This window comes from Pelodiscus sinensis, unplaced genomic scaffold (assembly GCF_049634645.1).
Source record: "Pelodiscus sinensis isolate JC-2024 unplaced genomic scaffold, ASM4963464v1 ctg59, whole genome shotgun sequence".
NCBI classification, from domain to species: Eukaryota; Metazoa; Chordata; order Testudines; family Trionychidae; genus Pelodiscus; species Pelodiscus sinensis.
In genome coordinates this window covers 1-18,047 of record NW_027465846.1, presented here as the reverse complement: position 1 = coordinate 18,047, position 18,047 = coordinate 1, and the positions used below count along the sequence as shown (strand labels likewise).

General features: G+C 58.8%; 1 long non-coding RNA gene and 2 other non-coding genes across 3 annotated transcripts; 2 read left to right on the top strand and 1 right to left on the bottom strand.

Annotated features, from left to right (window-relative positions):
• Positions 1-757: 757 nt before the first annotated feature.
• On the top strand, positions 758-829 carry TRNAE-UUC (transfer RNA glutamic acid (anticodon UUC)). Its single transcript has one exon. It is a non-coding gene; the product is annotated as a tRNA-Glu (tRNA).
• Positions 830-856: 27 nt separating this feature from the next.
• Positions 857-9,405, bottom strand: LOC112547531 (uncharacterized). Its single transcript, XR_012898871.1, has 5 exons — positions 8,977-9,405; positions 6,597-6,675; positions 6,207-6,435; positions 3,048-4,209; positions 857-1,772 (listed from the first exon to the last, which is right to left on the bottom strand). It is a non-coding gene; the product is annotated as an uncharacterized LOC112547531 (long non-coding RNA).
• Positions 1,231-1,302, top strand: TRNAE-UUC (transfer RNA glutamic acid (anticodon UUC)). Its single transcript has one exon. It is a non-coding gene; the product is annotated as a tRNA-Glu (tRNA).
• Positions 9,406-18,047: the final 8,642 nt, after the last annotated feature.

The following is an 18,047-nucleotide window of genomic DNA, read 5'->3' as shown; positions in this document are numbered from 1 at the left end:
GGGGAGTGCCTTTTTCTCTCTCAGTCGGGGCTTCGCATTTGGCTTCTCACTTGTGTGTGGCCCCCGACTGATTTTTCAGGAGCTCCTGACCCAGAAAAGTTTCCCCAGCACCCCACAAAGTTTTCATGACAAGCCTCTTGTTCTCTAAAGCACCCTACCTCCCTCTGTTTATAAACCAACTCCCTGCTACACCCCCCAAGCTGGGAGCAGCACAAACTCTGGTGCCTGAAGGCTGCCTCTGGAGCAGGCGCTTTCAGCAGACTTGGGTATGAAGTCCAGGGGTTAAAACTTTCGGGAGGGTTACCGGTCCCCCATAAATGGTGCCCTTGCGGCTGGATTGCCTCCGGGGGAGGAGGAAGAAGCGAAGGCACCGGGTAGCAGAAGGCCCCTGCTTTGCGGGAAGGGGCGAGCGGGCGAGCGAGGCAGGGACCGGCAAGAAGAGAAAAGATGATGGGAGGATGAATGCTGCCCTGGGGAACTGGGTTTGGTCGCTGCCTTGGCCACAGAGTTCCTGCAAGATGGGGCTAATCCCGCACAGGGGAGATGGAGCCCTTGCTGGCTGGCTCAGGCTGGCAATGGGGCAAGGATATTGGGGCTCACGGGAGCTGCTTTGTGTGTGGGGAGGGAGGTTAAGGTGCCTTGGGAGGCGGGGCCAGGAGATGCCCCGCCCTCGTGACGAGGGTGCTGCTTTGCAAAGTTGGAGGTGACTCAGCCTGGGGTGGCTTGGGGCTGGGCAGGAAGAGCTTCTCTCAGTGGCTCCCATATGGTCTAGCGGTTAGGATTCCTGGTTTTCACCCAGGCGGCCCGGGTTCGACTCCCGGTATGGGAACAACCAAACTTTTTTTCCCTCCCCTCCCCTTGCAAGTGCGAGGCCAGAGCCCAGCTCTGCCTTTGCCCTAGTCCCTGCGACCAGGAGGGGGGGATTAACAGTCAGGCAAATTCCCTGCTCCCCCACACACACTTCCCCACCGGAACAGGGACAGCCCCCCCCGCCCCCGCCGAAAGTAGTGTGATCCTTGGGCTGGTGTTAAATCTCTGGGGGGTCTTGGCACTGGGGGGGGACAGTCTGCATGGGGGAGGGCCTGGCAGCAGCAGAGGAGGAGCATGGAGTTGTGAGTGTCTAGGGCTGCCCCATGGTCCAAGTAGTGCCCCAGCACCCCCGCTAGGTGGTGCTGTAATGCTCTGTGGTCACTCCCCAGGCCAGCTCCCGGAAATGCAGCACCAGCTCAGTCCCACATGGTCTAGCGGTTAGGATTCCTGGTTTTCACCCAGGCGGCCCGGGTTCGACTCCCGGTGTGGGAAGGAGAAATGTTTTTTGCTGAAAGGACCCATTGGCCGCAGGGAGTTGGATCCTTTCTGCCCCAGCCTCCAGGGGAGAAGCGAGGGGTCCTGCCCTCCCATTTGGGTCACAAAGCGAAGTCATTCAGGAAACCAGATGGGCTGCAAATCCGGGTCCCAGGGCTAAGGGCTGCTGCAGCCTCAGGGATGAAATCTCTCGACCCCACTCGCCTGTCCCTGCCCTCGGGCAGATGGGGGCGGGGGGCAGCCCCATACCAAGAACCTGTTCCTTGTCCTTCGAGATTGTTCCTGGTACGAAATGTCTCTATTGCTCCCTGTTGGCAACGTATGTAGCAGGAGAGTCATGAGAGGAATCGTAATGACCCCGCTGGAGCAGGGGACGTAAAACCCAACGACACTACGGGCACGTCAGACGCATTTTGGATTCCACCGCCGCCGTGGGAACGGAGCCAGGACTGCAGAAATGGAGCTGCCTGCCAAGAAAAACAGTCCTGGTCTCCACAGCTTCTTGTAGGGTACTGAGTAACTGTATGGAGCCCCCCCCCCCCAAAGGCTGCATTTCAGAACTAGGCGAGTGATCCCCACAGGGCGTTATGTGTGGCTGTTCCCCAGATGCCCCACTCCAGAGGTGGCTGCAGTTCAATACCAGGCGTGCCCCCCCTTTTATTCACAAGCGCCAACCTGTGAGTTCTCCTGTGACCTTGAGCTCCGGCGGAATGACGGACGGGCTGCTTTGGAAACCAAGATGCTTCGTCAGGTGCAATCAGCTGCTGCGCATGATGCTGTCCCTGCCAGACTCCGACGGGTCTGACCTACTTAACCTCCTAAAGGCTGACGCAGAGACCACAATCCCGGTCCAGATTCCCAGCAGGCCCTGAGCCAAGCATGCCTGGAATAACCCTGTCCCTCCACGGCCAGCTTTCCACAGCTTTCCATCCCCGTGCCCTGCCGCAGTGCGGCTGGTCCCCCGCTGCTCTGCCCCAGAGGTGGCTGCATCTCAGTGCCACACCAGGAGTGCTCTCTCGGTGCTGAGCTACCACCTCCTCCGGATGGGGCGTGGGGTTAGCGCCAGGGGCTGGGAGTCAAGACTCCGGGGCTCCCTCCCTGGCTTTGGGAAGGGAGTGGGATCTCGTGGGGGTGTCTGGGAGCCGGGACTGCTGGGTTCTCTCCTCCATTGCAGCCAGCACAGCTTTGTTGCTAAGCCCTCCATGGCTGACAGGCCTGCGTGCAAGTGAACAGCCCATCCTGGGAAGACTCCTACCCTGACAGCAGGGGGCAAATGGGAGCTACCAAACTACACTCAGAGGCAGCCTGCTCCCCACCCTCCAGTCCAGCTTCCTCTGGCTGACTCAATGCTAGGCTAGAAGTACCAAGGCGAGGAACAAAGATTTAGCAAGGGGCCCGTCAGTTCAGCAGCGGAAGCTCGAAACCACCTAACGGCTGGGAGTCAAAGCGGGACACATTCAGCCTGGGAATAAGGCGCTGCTGTTGAACTGCTGGGACAACTGGCTCAGAGCCATGGTGGATTCTCCGTCACTGGCCGTTCTTCAGTCGAAGCAGGCTGCACTGCCCTCGGAAAGACTAGGGGGGCGGCTTCTGGCCTGTGGGATAGAGCGGGGCAGACAGGATGCTCACAACGGTCCCTTCTGGCCTGGGGATCCATGAAACTGTGAATCTCATTAGACCATTGTGAGACTGGAGAGTTTGTTAGTATCAAACTTACACACACACCCCCTGTAGGGACTTACAGGCAGCCCCGGTTAGAGTCACCCCTTCCTCTTCTCCCTGTTCGGCTAACGAGACCCAGCCGACGTGTCTTCTTCTCAGGCAGGGCCTCTAAACCTTTAATCATCTCCTTGGCTCTTCCCTGACCTTCCCCGACCGATCAACGTCCTTCTTGAATTGCAGGCACCAGAATGGGGATACAGGCTCCTCACTTTCCACCGTGGTTCTTCTTCTTTTCTGTTCTTTTGCTTCAAAGCAACTTTCCTTTCTGAAACATCAGTTCATTGAACACGTGCAAACAAAGAGGTCGGCACAGAAAGGAAACGTTTCTAGCGTCTCGACCGGGGGCTGCTTTGACATCTTTGGCTCCTGAACATTGTCAGGATTCTCAGCTCTTCCTGCTGAGCCAGGATGGGGACTTTGTACGGAGGCTGGGCTTGCGCCTAGGAAAGATTACCCACGGACATCACTCCGACAAGTGCAGCGGTGGCTACGGTGATACTGGTGGAAAGCTGTTCTCTGCTGGGAACACTTGCCTCCCTTCCAAAATTCCTAGCCCTGGAGGTTTTGCAGCATAATCCACCACTGGGAATTTGAGTCACGTCTAAAAACAGGTCTCGGGGGCTTTCTTCTCATCCTCTTGCCCGGTGATGCGTACTGGTTATGGCTAACCGGCGAACCCGGCCTGGCGGGAGTAGTCCCCGTCCGCAGTTGTCGCAAAACTGTATATTTTAGTATTGGGTATGAAACTATAAGTACGATGCATAATGATTTCGTGTCTAATGACTTGCTTATAAATTCAGTCTGCTTCTGTGTCTCTCTCCGTGTCTCTCATGATTAGATGTTTACTGTAGGGCCTTGCTCCCTGTTAGCATTACAAATTCAGCTGTACCTCATGCCTGCATTGCAAACTAAGTCGTGTCTTCTAGTAACTATTGATCTTGTCTGAAACTCTGTACAATTGTGCGGTGTGAGCGGAGGAGGTGTGAGCGTGCCAGCCGCCACAGATGCCCAGGTGATCAAGCAGACGTGGAAACTTTGAAGATAAGGAGGAGACAGCCCTTGTGTCTTGAGGCTGAATTGAATTAGCAGCGTTGACAACCCTGGAGACAGGCAGAGACCGTCGTCCCCCCAAGAGTGAGAGACAAGGCTGGAAAGCCTGACAATCTCCATCAAAGGGTAACTCTGTTAAATAATGGACAACTATATCGTAAACCCACAGACCGCTACACTTCCCTTCACGCTTCCAGCTCCCATCCCAGACACATTTCTCAGTCGACTGTATACAGCCAAGCCCTACGATACAACCGGATTTGCTCCGACCCCTCAGACAGAGACAATCACCTACAGGATCTTTACAGAGTATTCATAAAACTGAGATACCCACCCGGGGAAGTGAAAAACAAATTGACAGAGCCAAAAAAGGACCCGACATGAACTACTTCAAGACAGACTCAAAAGAGAAAATAACAGAACTCCTCTTGTTGGGACCTACAATCCACAACTCAGACCCCTCCAACGTGTCATACACAATCTACAACCAACCCATCCTGGAAAATGATCGCTCACTCTCTGAGGCCTTGGGAGAAAAACCTATTCTTGCTTACAGACAACCCCCCAACCTGAAATGTATTGTTTCTGATAACCACGCCACACAACCACATCATAAGCCTCCAGGAACCCGGCCCTGCAACCAGAAAACATGCCAACTCTGCCCACATATCTACACTGATGAATTCATCACTGGAGCAAACAACACTGGCCACAAAATCCAAGGGTCATTTGACTGCTCATCTAGTAATTTGATTTATGCCATCAAATGCCAACAGTGCCCCTCTACTATATATATTGGTCAGACTGGACGTTCTCTATGGGAAAGAATCAATGGACACAAATCGGATATACGTAAAGAAAATACTCAGAAGCCAGTGGCAGAACACCTCTGTTTACTTAACCAGAATCTCACAGATCTGAAAGTGGCAGTCTTGTCACAGGCCAGTCCCTCAAGCCAAATCCACAGGGAAATCTTGGAATTACAATACATATGCAAATTCTATTCAATTACTAAAGGGCTTAATCAAGATATAGGGTGGTGGACCTTTTATCACTGAAGGTGCTAACAGCTTTCTGAATGGTATCCTTCCTGCCTTACCTATCTATCCACAGACTCTGATCTTTATCTACTCAGGTTTAGCCCCCTTTCTCCTGATACTTTATGTATAGAGGTAGGGGGGTGGGCAACACAGCATCTTTCTCTCCCCCCCTTCCCTTCCCCTATTTATTTCGAGTTTTCTTATCCCCTAGTCTTCACTCCGGTCATCTGAAGAAGGGGGCTGTGCCCACGAAAGCTCACGATGCCATCTACTTGTTTTGTTAGTCTAGAAAGTGCTACCAGACCATTTGCCTGTTGTTTTTTTCTGGAGAACAGACACTGCATTATCCATAGACCGCAATGGGAGCTGACATGTTTAAGAAGGGAAGCTCTCGCCATGGGACTCTGGGTTCAGTCTGGCAAGCGGAGTCTCAGAGGAACCCTGATTCCTCCCTCAGACAGCCTGGCCTGGCCAGTAAGACTGACTTGAGCTACCATGGACTGGTAAACACATTCTGCAGGACCTGTGCGGGGGGGCGGGACAGGGGGGTTGTCTTAGCAGATGCTAACGGCTTCTCTACTGTAGTCTCAATAAAGGCAGCGTGTTGCCTTTTCCCCTGAAAAAGATCCCTCGTGCTTCTTATAAGCATAACACAGTGGGGGAGCCATTGCTCCCCTGGCCCGGTTAGATCAGCCTCGCCTGGCAAATCGCCCCCGGTTTGGAGTCCAGTGACTTAGGCCAAAGCAGCGGAGCCCTCAGGAGAGGACATGGGCCGAGAACAGGAGAGAATGTGGTGCCACCTATGTCTGATGGCAGGGATGCATTAGCTTAGAGCTGCCCCTGGAGAAAGGCCCTTCCTGCCCCCAAACCTGAGGAGCCCATGGGTCGGACCTGGCAGCCAAGCAGCTGGACGGCTCTCCGGACTGGCTCAGAGAACACTGCCCCAGCCCCTCCGCTGTGCCATGGCTAGTTGTGGAGAGTCCCTTGTGCTTCGGAGGAAGGTAAATCCACAACCCAGAAGCCATCGGGCCACCAGGGCTCAAGGAGGGGAACCGACCCTTCCTGACCCCTGCAGCCCTGCAGCCTGACCTTGGATCGGAGTTGTTGAGGAGCTGAGCGGGGGATGGATGGGCTGAGGACAACCGAGACCAGTCCTGTTCTCTCCGTGAAGGAAGGGGATGGTCAGGAGAGTTCCAGAGCCCCAGATGTAGCTGCTCCGTGCCTCAGTTTCCCAACCTGCAAACCCAGGCTGAACCCTCCCCTGGAGGTGAGGGTCGAGCCCAGTGTCTGCCAGGGTGCCTTTGCATCAGGAAGGGAGCTGAAAAGAATTGGGGGGAGAGGGGAGAAGAAGGGGGAATGTCAGTGCAAAAAACCCCCCTGTGCTTTGATGCAACAAGTGGGCTATGAAACCTCTGTGGCTGTGGCCACCACACAGGGCTTCCAAAGCAGGTACCACTAGATATAAATGCACGGACTGACCTGAGGCGACAGGGGTGGATCACGGAGTCTCAGTCTCTGGAGGGCTGAAGTCATCGCAGCCGGCTCTGCACGTCAAGTTCTGAAAATCAGGCTCAAGGTCAGGACTGGGGGGGGGCTGTGGATCTGGAAATTGGAAGCGGACACTTGGATTTGGCAGAGAACGGGGGATGCAGCTCAAAGTGGGGAAATCAGCAGTGAATGGGGAATGGAGATGAACGGGGCTGCGTGGCACAGCTTCCCTTGGGAGACGTAGCTTCCAGACAGACACACGCATTCCCAGGCAGACACACACGTGCTAACCCAGACATCTCTGTGTCCAGCTGACTCCCTTCTGGGTACCCGACTCAGCTTTCTCATGCAGCAGGGAGTTCCCCAGGCCAAAAGTGATTTGCATTTTAAAAACCGGGTTTGTTCTAGTTGGCTTTGAAGGGGCAGCCTTTTCGTGGAAGGGATGGGGGAGAAGTATGATTGTGAGTAATGGATAAGGACTGACAGGCCAGACGGGGTTAGCCCTGCAGTCCTGTCACAATGAACAACCCAAAATCCTGACACATTTGCAAAAGTGACTCAGGATTGGGGAAAACAACATGGAATGTCTACAAAGGGGATTGGTTTTCAGAGAACCATGGAAATCGGGGCACCAGAAATCGTAAACTGCCTTTGTATGTGCAGGAGCCATTGTTAGGGAAACGATCTAGTCTCTTGAGTGGCTTAGAAGAAAACAGACTCATCACTTCTGCCAATGCACTAGTTCCCTTTGCAAAACTGACCAGCCGCTTTCAAAAACTGACAAATGCCACTTATCGGTCACTGAAAAAGTTACTACCACTTTTGAAAATGTATTAGCCATTTAAAAATACTTGCTAGTCATTTTTTAAAATGTTAGTCACTTTTGAAAGTGTACTAGTCTTTTACGAGCCACATTAGATAATTAACTTGTTATTTAAAAAAGATTACTAGCCACTTTTAAAAAGTCACTTGTCATTTAAAATATTTACCAGTTATATTTGAAATGTACTAGCCACCTTTGAAAAACGACCAACCATTTTAAAAAACTGACTAGCACCATATTTGAAAATGTACAGGATTAAAAAAAAATACTATCAATTTTTGAATATGTGTGAATCCTTTTCAAATATCCCCTATTAATTTTTGATAATGGACTAATCTCTTGAAAAATATGGTATCCACTTCAGAAAAGTGATTAGATATGTAAGAAGAATTACTAGTCTCTTTTAAAAATGTAATAATCATCTTTTAAAAAACTGACTAGTCAATTTTGAAAATATAGTATTCTCTTTGAGAAATATGCTAGCCACTTTTGAAAATGTATTAACCATTTAAAAATGACTAGTGACTTTTGAAAATGCACTAATAATTTCTTGGACATTTGCTAGCAACTTTGGGGAAAATTACTAGCCATGTGCTAGCCAATATTGCACACTTATTAACCACTTTTGAAACTTCAGGCTGTGGTGACTATAATCTTCAGGGCCCGAGACTGGGTCTAATGTCAAGATTTACAAAAGTGTCTAGTGCTTTTGAGGGCCTGAATTATTTTAGTTGCCCTCTGTGCAGTGCCTTAAAGAGGGCCTAGTTTTCAGAAAGGCCTTGAAATCAGGACTCAAGAAGTCATGAGCCACTTTTGAAAAATTAAAAAAAGAGCCACTTTTGGAAATGTACTAGCCATTTTTGAAACTGACAGGTATGTTGGGTGGGAAGAGAGCTTGAGAGGTCAGTGGGTCCAGACCCCCACACTGAGGGAGGCCCAAGTAACTTTAGACCATCTTATCTTAAAAAAAATACCAGTGATGGGGATCCTACAGCCTTTGAGAGCCAACTCCAAAGGTGAATGACCTTGAGAATTGGAAAGTTTTTCCAAATATCTAACCTCCATCTCCCTCGCTGCCATTTCTTCTTGCCTGGCCTTCACCAGATAAGGAGAACAAGCGACCCTCCAGCCTGTTTCTAATGGCCTCTTCCCCCTACCACCTTGGATAAGACCCCCAGGGCCCATCTAGCCTCGTATCCCGATCCCGTCTACAAGCTCTAAGCCCTGGGTATGTCCCAGCCCTGGTTATCTATTGTGATGCTAGATGCGTATAAAGAGGGCACCAAGGGTGCCAATCAGATGCCAGCACCAGCAGTGAGACAGCAATGAACAGACGCCCGCACTGGTCAGCCCACGGTGCATGGCCATATGGTCCGGGGGCTGTGGGACTGCAGGCTCCAGGACTCTGCTAAGAGGGGAAGGATCTCTGGAGATTGATGAGATGGGCCCGGAAAGCAAGTGCTGGGAAAAAGCTCAGGAGTGCTGGGTTCATTCACAGCTTTGTCACGGAGGCCACAGTGCAAGTCCTTGGATTGCACCCGCACCTACCAGCCACATCCGAGCTCAGGACCCTGTGCAGACCCTGGCCGAGAGGAGAGCCTGGCAGCCCACAGACAGAGGGCTGTGGGGCGGGGGGCGGATGGAAGGAGGGAGGGGGTGTTTAGGAATGGAAGGGTGGGTGGATGGAGGATGTCTGCGGATGGACACATCTATGAGGAGCTGCCTGGCCGGGTGATGGATGGGGCAGCTGGGGGGTATGATAGATAGAGAGGCAGAGGGATGGAAGGAGGGAAGGAAGGATGGGTGTTTGGGGAGGAGAGCTGCATGATGGAGGGCTGATTGCAGAGGTGTGTGGGGAAGGGCTGAGGAGCTGGGTATAGGATGGGTAAATAAAGAGATGGATGGGTGGAGCTGAAGAGGGGGACAGCTCTTTGGTGATAGGTGTATAATGGAGAGCTGGTGTGACGGAGGAGGGGTGTGGGGGGTAATGGGGGGCTGGTGTGAAAGAGGAGGGGTGTGGGGGGGTAATGGGGGGCTGGTGTGACGGAGGAGGGGTGTGGGGTGTAATGGGGGGCTGGTGTGATGGAGGAGGGATGTGGGGGGTAATGGGGGGCTGGTGTGATGGAGGAGGGATGTGGGAGGTAATGGGGGGCTGGTGTGATGGAGGAGGGGTGTGTGGGGGTAATGGAGGGCTGGTGTGATGGAGGAGGGGTGTGTGGGGGTAATGGGGGGCTGGTGTGAAGGAGGAGGGATGTGGGGGGTAATGGGGGGCTGGTGTGATGGAGGAGGGGTGTGGGGGGTAATGGGGGGCTGGTGTGAAGGAGGAGGGATGTGGGGGGTAATGGGGGGCTGGTGTGATGGAGGAGGGGTGTGGGGGGGTAATGGGGGGCTGGTGTGATGGAGGAGGGGTGTGGGGGTAATGGGGGGCTGGTGTGAAGGAGGAGGGATGTGGGGGGTAATGGGGGGCTGGTGTGATGGAGGAGGGGTGTGGGGGGTAATGGGGGGCTGGTGTGAAGGAGGAGGGGTGTGGGGGTAATGGGGGGCTGGTGTGAAGGAGGAGGGGTGTGGGGGGTAATGGGGGGCTGGTGTGAAGGAGGAGGGGTGTGGGGGTAATGGGGGGCTGGTGTGAAGGAGGAGGGGTGTGGGGGGTAATGGGGGGCTGGTGTGATGGAGGAGGGGTGTGGGGGGTAATGGGGGGCTGGTGTGATGGAGGAGGGGTGTGGGGGGTAATGGGGGGCTGGTGTGATGGAGGAGAGGTGTGGGGGGTAATGGGGGGCTGGTGTGAAGGAGGAGGGATGTGGGGGGTAATGGGGGGCTGGTGTGATGGAGGAGGGGTGTGGGGGGTAATGGGGGGCTGGTGTGATGGAGGAGGGGTGTGGGGGGTAATGGGGAGCTGGTGTGATGGAGGAGGGGTGTGGGGGGTAATGGGGGGCTGGTGTGAAGGAGGAGGGGTGTGGGGATGATGGGGGGGCTGGTGTGAAGGTGGGGGAAGTGGGGGAGGGGTATGGGGTGTGGGGGAGGGGTGTCCTGTCTGGCGAGGGTGGGGAGGGATATCAGGGTGTGCAGGGGCTCAGTAGGAATAGTCCATCTCTCTAACCCCCCTTTTCCTCAGTTTGATGGAATCCCCGCCACGTGGTTAATGGTAGGGTCTAACGGTCGCTGGCCCTGCCTGTGGGCCACCCCATTATTAACCCCTGTGGAGCCCGCCTCCCCTATTCTAACCCCGCTTCTCTTCCTCTTCGTGGTGTCAGCTGGCTAAAATTTACATAAACCCCTTTAAGCCCATTTTCACACTATTTATTTTGGTGGAAGCCTATTTTTAATCTGCTCCCCCCAGTTTTGTTTATGGTAGCGGCCAACGGTCGAACAGCCGTGTCTGTGGATTAAACCATTGTCAACCTCTATAGGTGACCGTGCTTTACGCCCCATCCACCCAAGCCCTTTTGTTCACGTGCTAGTAGGGGTCTGAAAATAATACAAATTCGTTTTTTGTCGTTTGTAAACGTTATTTTGGAGTCCAGATATGTACATATCTCCCCCCGCCTGGTTTGCTCTGTGGTAGCGCCTAACCGGTCTAGGTTCCTCGCAGTGGGTCAAACCATTATCTTTCTTGTGTGAACGGGGAGAATGGATACTCCCCGGTCCTCCCCACCCCTCTCAGACTTGTAATTACATCGTGTAGTTGAGTTATATACCCTGGTTTACATTCCCTTTGTTTCTATTGCCCGGTCCTATTATATATGTGAACACCCCTATTTTTGATGGTTTCGCCTCCCCTCTCTACCAGGAGAGAGAATAGGTGGGCGAGGTCATTCTGGATTGTGGGGGGAAATCGAGTCTGACAGTACATGACTTCTTCCTCTTTCCCACACTCCTCTTTGTATTTCAATAGTCTAGAGATAGACGTACAGAATGAAAATGTTGCTCTCTTTGGCTGCCAGGTATCTTAAATAGGAAAAACTTGTCATTGCCTCCCCCACTGCTGGTTATAATGGCACAGCCCCTAGGGGCAGAAAGGGTAGAAGGCGGTTGGGGATCTTCCCATTGAAAAGAAGACAGTTAGGAAAGTACCATTGTAAAAACGGGGGGACTAGTTTCATGTGGCTACCGGGCTCCCTTCAGGAGATTGCCTCATGATTTAATTAATGCGTCATTATACCCCTAATATATTATTGGGCTCTGCCCGCGGCTCTTATAAAGCAGGGGAAATGGCGCTCCGCTTTGCGGGTGTGCCTCCTTTTAGTAATGGTAGATCCCGGACTGTTCCCGGTGGGACTGTACCAAATCCAAAGGGGGGGGCATTGCCTTCTTCCCCCGCCTCCTTTGCACTTTTAATTTAATCCCAGCCGTTTGTGGACAGGGTATTGCACATCAATAACACTCGCACCGGCGGGGATGGGCTCGGCTTGCCTGTGACTGCTCCCTGCGCGTTGCCTTCCCCGGGCGCGCGGAGTGGTACGTCCCGCGGGGAGAAGGCCGGGCCAGGGGCTGGCGCTAGCCAGTCGCAGGGTGGGAGGTGGCCTGGGCGGAGGGGGAGGCGCCGCTCGCTGGGAGGAGACTTGTGCGCACCCCCCCAACCCCCCCTTTCCCTCGCTCGCCGGGCTCCGGGGGACCATGGGCGGCTGAGGGGAGCCGAGCCCCGGGCGGCCGAGCCGGCGGCCATGGCTGAGGATTACTGGGACCCGCAGCGCTGAGCCCCCTGCAGCGGCAGCCAGGGTAAGAGACACCCCCGTGGGCGGGGCCAGGGGACCCCCACTGGGCCCCATAGATCCCTGCCCTATGGCGCCGTGTCACGTGGGACCCGCCCCCTGGGGACCCCGCCCCCTGCGACTCGCCCCCCCCCCCCCGGGCTCCACCCACTGGACTCACAAATCTCCCGCCCCATAGATCTGGGATCCACTGCACCTGTGGGGTCCACCCATTGGGACCATAGGGGCTGTGCCCACTGGGACCCACAGATCTCTGCCCCATAGATCTGGGATCCACTGTGCTTGTGGGATCCACCCATTGGGACCATAGGGGCTGTGCCCACTGGGACCCACAGATCTCTGCCCCATAGATCTGGGATCCACTGTGCTTGTGGGATCCACCCACTGGGACCCACAGATCTCTGCCCCATAGATCTGGGATCCACTGTGCTTGTGGGATCCACCCACTGGGACCCACAAATCTCCCGCCCCATAGATCTGGGATCCACTGTGCTTGTGGGGTCCACCCATTGAGACTATGGGATCTGTGTTTCCTGGGACCCACAAATTCTGTCCCCATAGTCCCCATGGGCACAGTGGATCCCGGATCTATGGATCTGTGCCCACTGGGACCCACAAATTTCCACCCCATAGATCGGGGATCCATCATGCCCATGCGCCTGCGTCCACTGGGTCCCCCTGCTCCTTCCACCACCTTGGGCTGTGATCCAGTGGGACCCCTTAGCCCAGGAGTTCACCTGCCCCCAGCCTATTGACTCCCCTGGATCTCCTGCCCCGTTGGCTGAAGACCCGATTATGTCCCTGGCCAGTGGCTTCTACCACGCGCTCAGCTCCTAGTGACGCTCTGCCTCCGCATTGGGAGCCACCCTGTGGGATCTGGATGCCCTGGCCCTTCTGTCTTCATTGGGCTGGGCTCTCCGACGGGCTACTCCATCAGGGATCGGCTCGCTCTGCTGGGCAGCCCCCCGACCTTCCGGGGGCACGGACGGGGCACTGTCACTCTGCCCCTCCGCGGGAGTGCGGGGTCCAGCTCGGCACCACGTGTCAGGAGAGCGGGAGAACCTGGGGGGGCTGCGCGGAGGAAAGGCCTAGAAGCCATGAGCTGGGAGGGCAGGCTGCAAGGAGGGGGCTTGCTTAGTTGGGGGGGGGGTGCACAAGAGGTCCAGGAGGGTTTTGTGAGTCCACCCATCCAGCTTTCACGTAGCCTGATCTGAGAGCCCGGGGCCCGCTCGGCTCCCTCCCCAGTGAACGCTGACCCCACGGGATCCTTCTCCAGACTTGGGGTCCCCCAGGATCCACCTCCCTTTGCTGCCCCATGGGGTCCACTCCACCCCGATCAGTCTTCCCCATTGCCCGAGGGGTCTGCTGTAACCCTTAGAGCCACCTCCTGGGGCGCCCTGACCCCAGCCCTGCTGGATCTGCCTGCTGGGTTCCCCCCCCCCCCCCCCCCCCCCCCGCTGGATTCCTCTGCTCTTCTATCCCTCGGCCTGGGGATCTACCCTGCACTCCCCCCCCCCCCTCCCCACAGTCCCTGCCCACGCTGTGGCCAACCCACTGCTCTTGGGCTGAGAAGCCCTCAGAGCCCAATCCAAGGCTGCTGGCAGTAGGTCTCTCCCCGGGGGTCCGTGTTTGGGGACCGGCTCCCCAGTGTGTCTGGCCTGGATGATCGCCCTGGAGCCCGTCCTCTCCTCTCCTTGGCTCTGTGGGGTCCCCCAAGGCTGCAGCGGGTGGATCACCTGGGGGGAGCCCCCGCCATGTGCTCCAGCTGGTCTCGGGAGCCCCCAGGTGGACCCACCAGGAGCTCTCCCTGCAGATCTGGCCGCATGAATGGGGTCTGCTGCATTCGCTCCTTGCGGGGAATCCAGCCAGTCATCTTCCTGGGGGTCTGTCCTCTCCTGGGGGTCTCCCCACTTCCCCCTCCCCCAGACTGAGCCTTGGCGCACAGGAAAGGGTAACGGCTGGGAGGGGGTGTGGGGTGGCTCTCTGCCATGTGTGGGTGTCACCTGGGGGGGGGCAGGGGAGGGTGGTGAGGGGGAGTGCGAGGTTCCCACCCCCACGTGGGGGGATTCCTGGCCCTTCCCTTCAGCGAGTGGCTGCAGGAATCCTGGGGGGCAGCCGGGGGGCAGGTGACAGAAGTTTGAAAAACTGGGGGGCGGGGAGGCACCCCTAGAAAACCCCAAATAGCTGAACTGTCTCTGCTCAACTGGGGCATCTGATCACCCTGCAAGTGGGGGGCTCTTTGGGGGGAGATGAGCGTGGCTGCATCTGTGTGCGCCTGACCCTGGGGGAGCAGGGGGACTCGGCGCCCTGTCGCGGTCACATCTCAGTGGGGGTGCCGAGCAGGGAGCGGGGTCTCTGTTTGGGGGCTGGCTCTGACTGCGGAGGCGGGGACCCAGGCTGGCTTGTGGGCCTGATGCTCCTTGGAGAGGGTGCCCCCCAGGAATGGGGGGGGTCATTAGGGGGCTGGGAGGGGCTGCAGCGGAGAGCTGTTGTCCCATGGCCAGGTCTCATCCCTCCGTGCGGGGGCAGGTGGAGCCAGGCAGATCGGCCGTTCAAGCAGGCCAGTCTGGGAGCGGGGGGCTCCTGTCTTGCCCCATCCTTGCCCCTTGGAAGGGCCGGCTCTGGCCTGGCTGCTGGGGGGCTGTCCTGCCTGCTGCCCCATAGCTCCCCTGCAGGCCCCCGGCCTGCCCTGTCTGACCCCTGGCGCTTGCCCCAGGCTGGCTGGGGACCTGGCATCGTGGCCGTTGCCCTGTGGGGCAGGGCTGGGGCCCAGAGTCTGCTGCAGCCCTGGGGTGGCCCCTCCCTGACGGAGAGCTGGCAGGGAGAGGGCTCTGGCGCCAGCTGCTGGGAATGGAGCCCCTGGGTCCTGGCTCCCAGGCCCTGCAGCCATTAGACCGCACTGCTGCCCAGAGCTGGGGGGAGAGCCCAGGAGGGTAGGGGGACGTGTCGCAGGCTAGGCCCCTGGGCTGAAGGAAAGGGGGGAGACGGGCGGGGTAGGATCTGGTCTGGGGGGTGTCTAGGGGATGGATGTGGGGGGTACCTGGGGGGGTGGGGGCTCAGGACAGGGCGGATAACCTGGGGGTCTTGGAGGGCTCAGAGGCCTGGGACTCAGCAGGGGCGTGGAAGGGGGCTTGGGACAGTGGGGTTCCAGGGTCCAGTCCAGGGGTGGCACGGGGGGCAGTTCTCTGGTCCCTCGGGCTGCCCCGACTCCAGGGCTGCCCAGGGCTCCCCTCTGGGGCAGGTCAGTGGGTCCCAGGAGATAGCAATACCTCCCTGGGCAGCCCCCAGCCAGCCCCGCCCTGCTGGGGCTGCAGCCGGGGCTCCAGAGCTAGGCCTCTCCCTCACGCCGGCCGGTAGGACCCAGGCGCCCGGCCTCTCCGGCCCATCACAGCTGCGGGGGGTGGGAGACGGGTGCACCTTGCACTGGTCTCTTCCCTCGTTGGAGGTGCCCCCTGTATACGCCTGTGAGGAGCCCAGGGCTGGGGGGCAGGGGCTGTGGGCGGGAGTGAGGGGCACAGGCAGGGCGGGGGGGAGCCCGGGGCTGTGGGTGGGAGTGAGGGGCACCGGCAGGGCGGGGGAGCCCAGGGCTGTGGGTGGGAGTGAGGGGCACCGGCAGGGCGGGGGGGAGCCCGGGGCTGTGGGCGGGAGTGAGGGGCACCGGCAGGGCGGGGGGGAGCCCGGGGCTGTGGGCGGGAGTGAGGGGGCACCGGCAGGGCGGGGGGGAGCCCGGGGCTGTGGGCGGGAGTGAGGGGCACCGGCAGGGCGGGGGGAGCCCGGGGCTGTGGGTGGGAGTGAGGGGCACCGGCAGGGCGGGGGGAGCCCAGGGCTGTGGGCGGGAGTGAGGGGCACCGGCAGGGGCGGGGGGGGAGCCCGGGGCTGTGGGCGGGAGTGAGGGGCACCGGCAGGGCGGGGGGGAGCCCGGGGCTGTGGGCGGGAGTGAGGGGCACCGGCAGGGTGGGGGGAGCCCGGGGCTGTGGGCGGGAGTGAGGGGCACCGGCAGGGCGGGGGGGGAGCCCGGGGCTGTGGGCGGGAGTGAGGGGCACCGGCAGGGCGGGGGGAGCCCGGGGCTGTGGGGCGGGAGTGAGGGGCACTGGGGGGGGAGCCCGGAGCTGCGGGCGGGAGTGAGGGGCACTGGCAGGGCGGGGGGGAGCCCGGAGCTGCGGGCGGGAGTGAGGGGCACTGGCAGGGCGGGGGGGAGCCCGGAGCTGCGGGCGGGAGTGAGGGGCACCGGCAGGGCGGGGGGGGCAGGGGCTGTGGGCGGGAGTGAGGGGCACCGGCAGGGCGGGGGGGAGCCCGGAGCTGTGGGCGGGAGTGAGGGGCACCGGCAGGGCGGGGGGGAGCCCGGGGCTGTGGGCGGGAGTGAGGGGCACCGGCAGGGTGGGGGGAGCCCGGGGCTGTGGGCGGGAGTGAGGGGCACCGGCAGGGCGGGGGGAGCCCGGGGCTGTGGGCGGGAGTGAGGGGCAGGGGCTGTGGGCGGGAGTGAGGGGCACCGGCAGGGCAGGGGGCAGGGGGGGAGCCCGGGGCTGTGGGACACTGGGGCACTGGCAGGGCTGCAGGGGAACCAACTCAAACTCGCCCTCTGGGGCCCTTTCTGGAGTCATCAGAGCGGCCACACGGGGTCAGACCAATGGTCCCTCCAGCCCAGTGGCCAACGCCAGGTGCCCCGGAGGGAGGGGACACAACAGGGAATCCCCACGTGACTCCTCCCCTGTCACCCGCCTCCAGACAGACAGAGGCCAGGGCACCATTCCCGCCCAGCCTGGCTAAGAGCCATCGATGGACCTAACCTGCGTGAATCTCTAGCTCTTTTTTGAACCCTGTTACAGTCCTGGTCTTCACCACATCCTCCGGCGAGGAGTTCCACAGCTGACTGCGCGCTGAGTGAAGAGAAACTTCCGTTTGTTTGTTTTAAACCTGCTGCCTGTTCATGTCATTTGCTGGCCCCCTCGTTCTCACTTTTCCTTATTCCTGTTCCTGGTGCCCCCGCCCCTCCCCAGAGCGGTGGGAGCCCGCGGGGAAGGCTGGAGCCGGAGCCAGAGCCTGGGGCTCCCAGAGCAGGCGCTCGGTGGCCGCAGCACTGCTGGCGGGAGATTAAGGCTGGCAGGAGGGAGCAGCCTGTGCCCAGCAGGCCCCTGCCCCTGAGCCAGCCAGTCCCTGTGCCAGGGCTGTGGGGGAGCTGGTGCCCCCAGCCAGCCAAGGAACGGCTCAGGCCCAGCTGGCAGGGCTGGGCCCGGGCTGGGCCGCCTGAGTGGGTCCTGGCTCCTTGGAGGCAGCAGGGGAGCAGGGCTGGCTCTGAAGGGGGCGGGGGAGGGAGGCCAGGGGGTGGCAGGGGCCTGTCAGCTGGGCTGGGCACCTCCTGGTCTGGAGGGGCAGGAGCCAACAGTGTCATGGTGGATTGGGGGGCTCCAGGGAATGGGGAGGGGCTGCTGCTTGCTCAGCCCCCCCCGAGTCTGCAAGGACCCCCCCAAAGGGGAGTTTTGGGTGGGTGGCACGAAGCCAACAGACCCCGCCCCTTCCAGAGCAGGCGCGGGCCTGGCGCAGAACAGGCCCATCAGCACAGGGGCCAGGGCAGCCCAGCTCGGGGAAGGGGCCCCCGCACTCAGCAGCCCCTCTGCCCCTGCAGCCAGCCCCACCTCCAGCCTTTGGCCTGCTCGCACCCCTCCTGGGCTCAGGCTGCAGGAAGCACCGGCCAGCGTGTACGCAGGGGAGGCTGCTGTGCCCAGAGGCCCCTCACCAGCTCCCTACTGGGGCTGTGCCCAGGGAAACCGAGGCACACGTGTGGTTACTGCAGGACAGTGGAACTCACATGCAGCGTCATAACATAAAGGAACAGTGAATACACCCCCACTTCAGGGAGAGAGCCCAGCAATTCCTGTCTCCCCCCCCCCCCCCCCCCCGGGGAGAATGCCC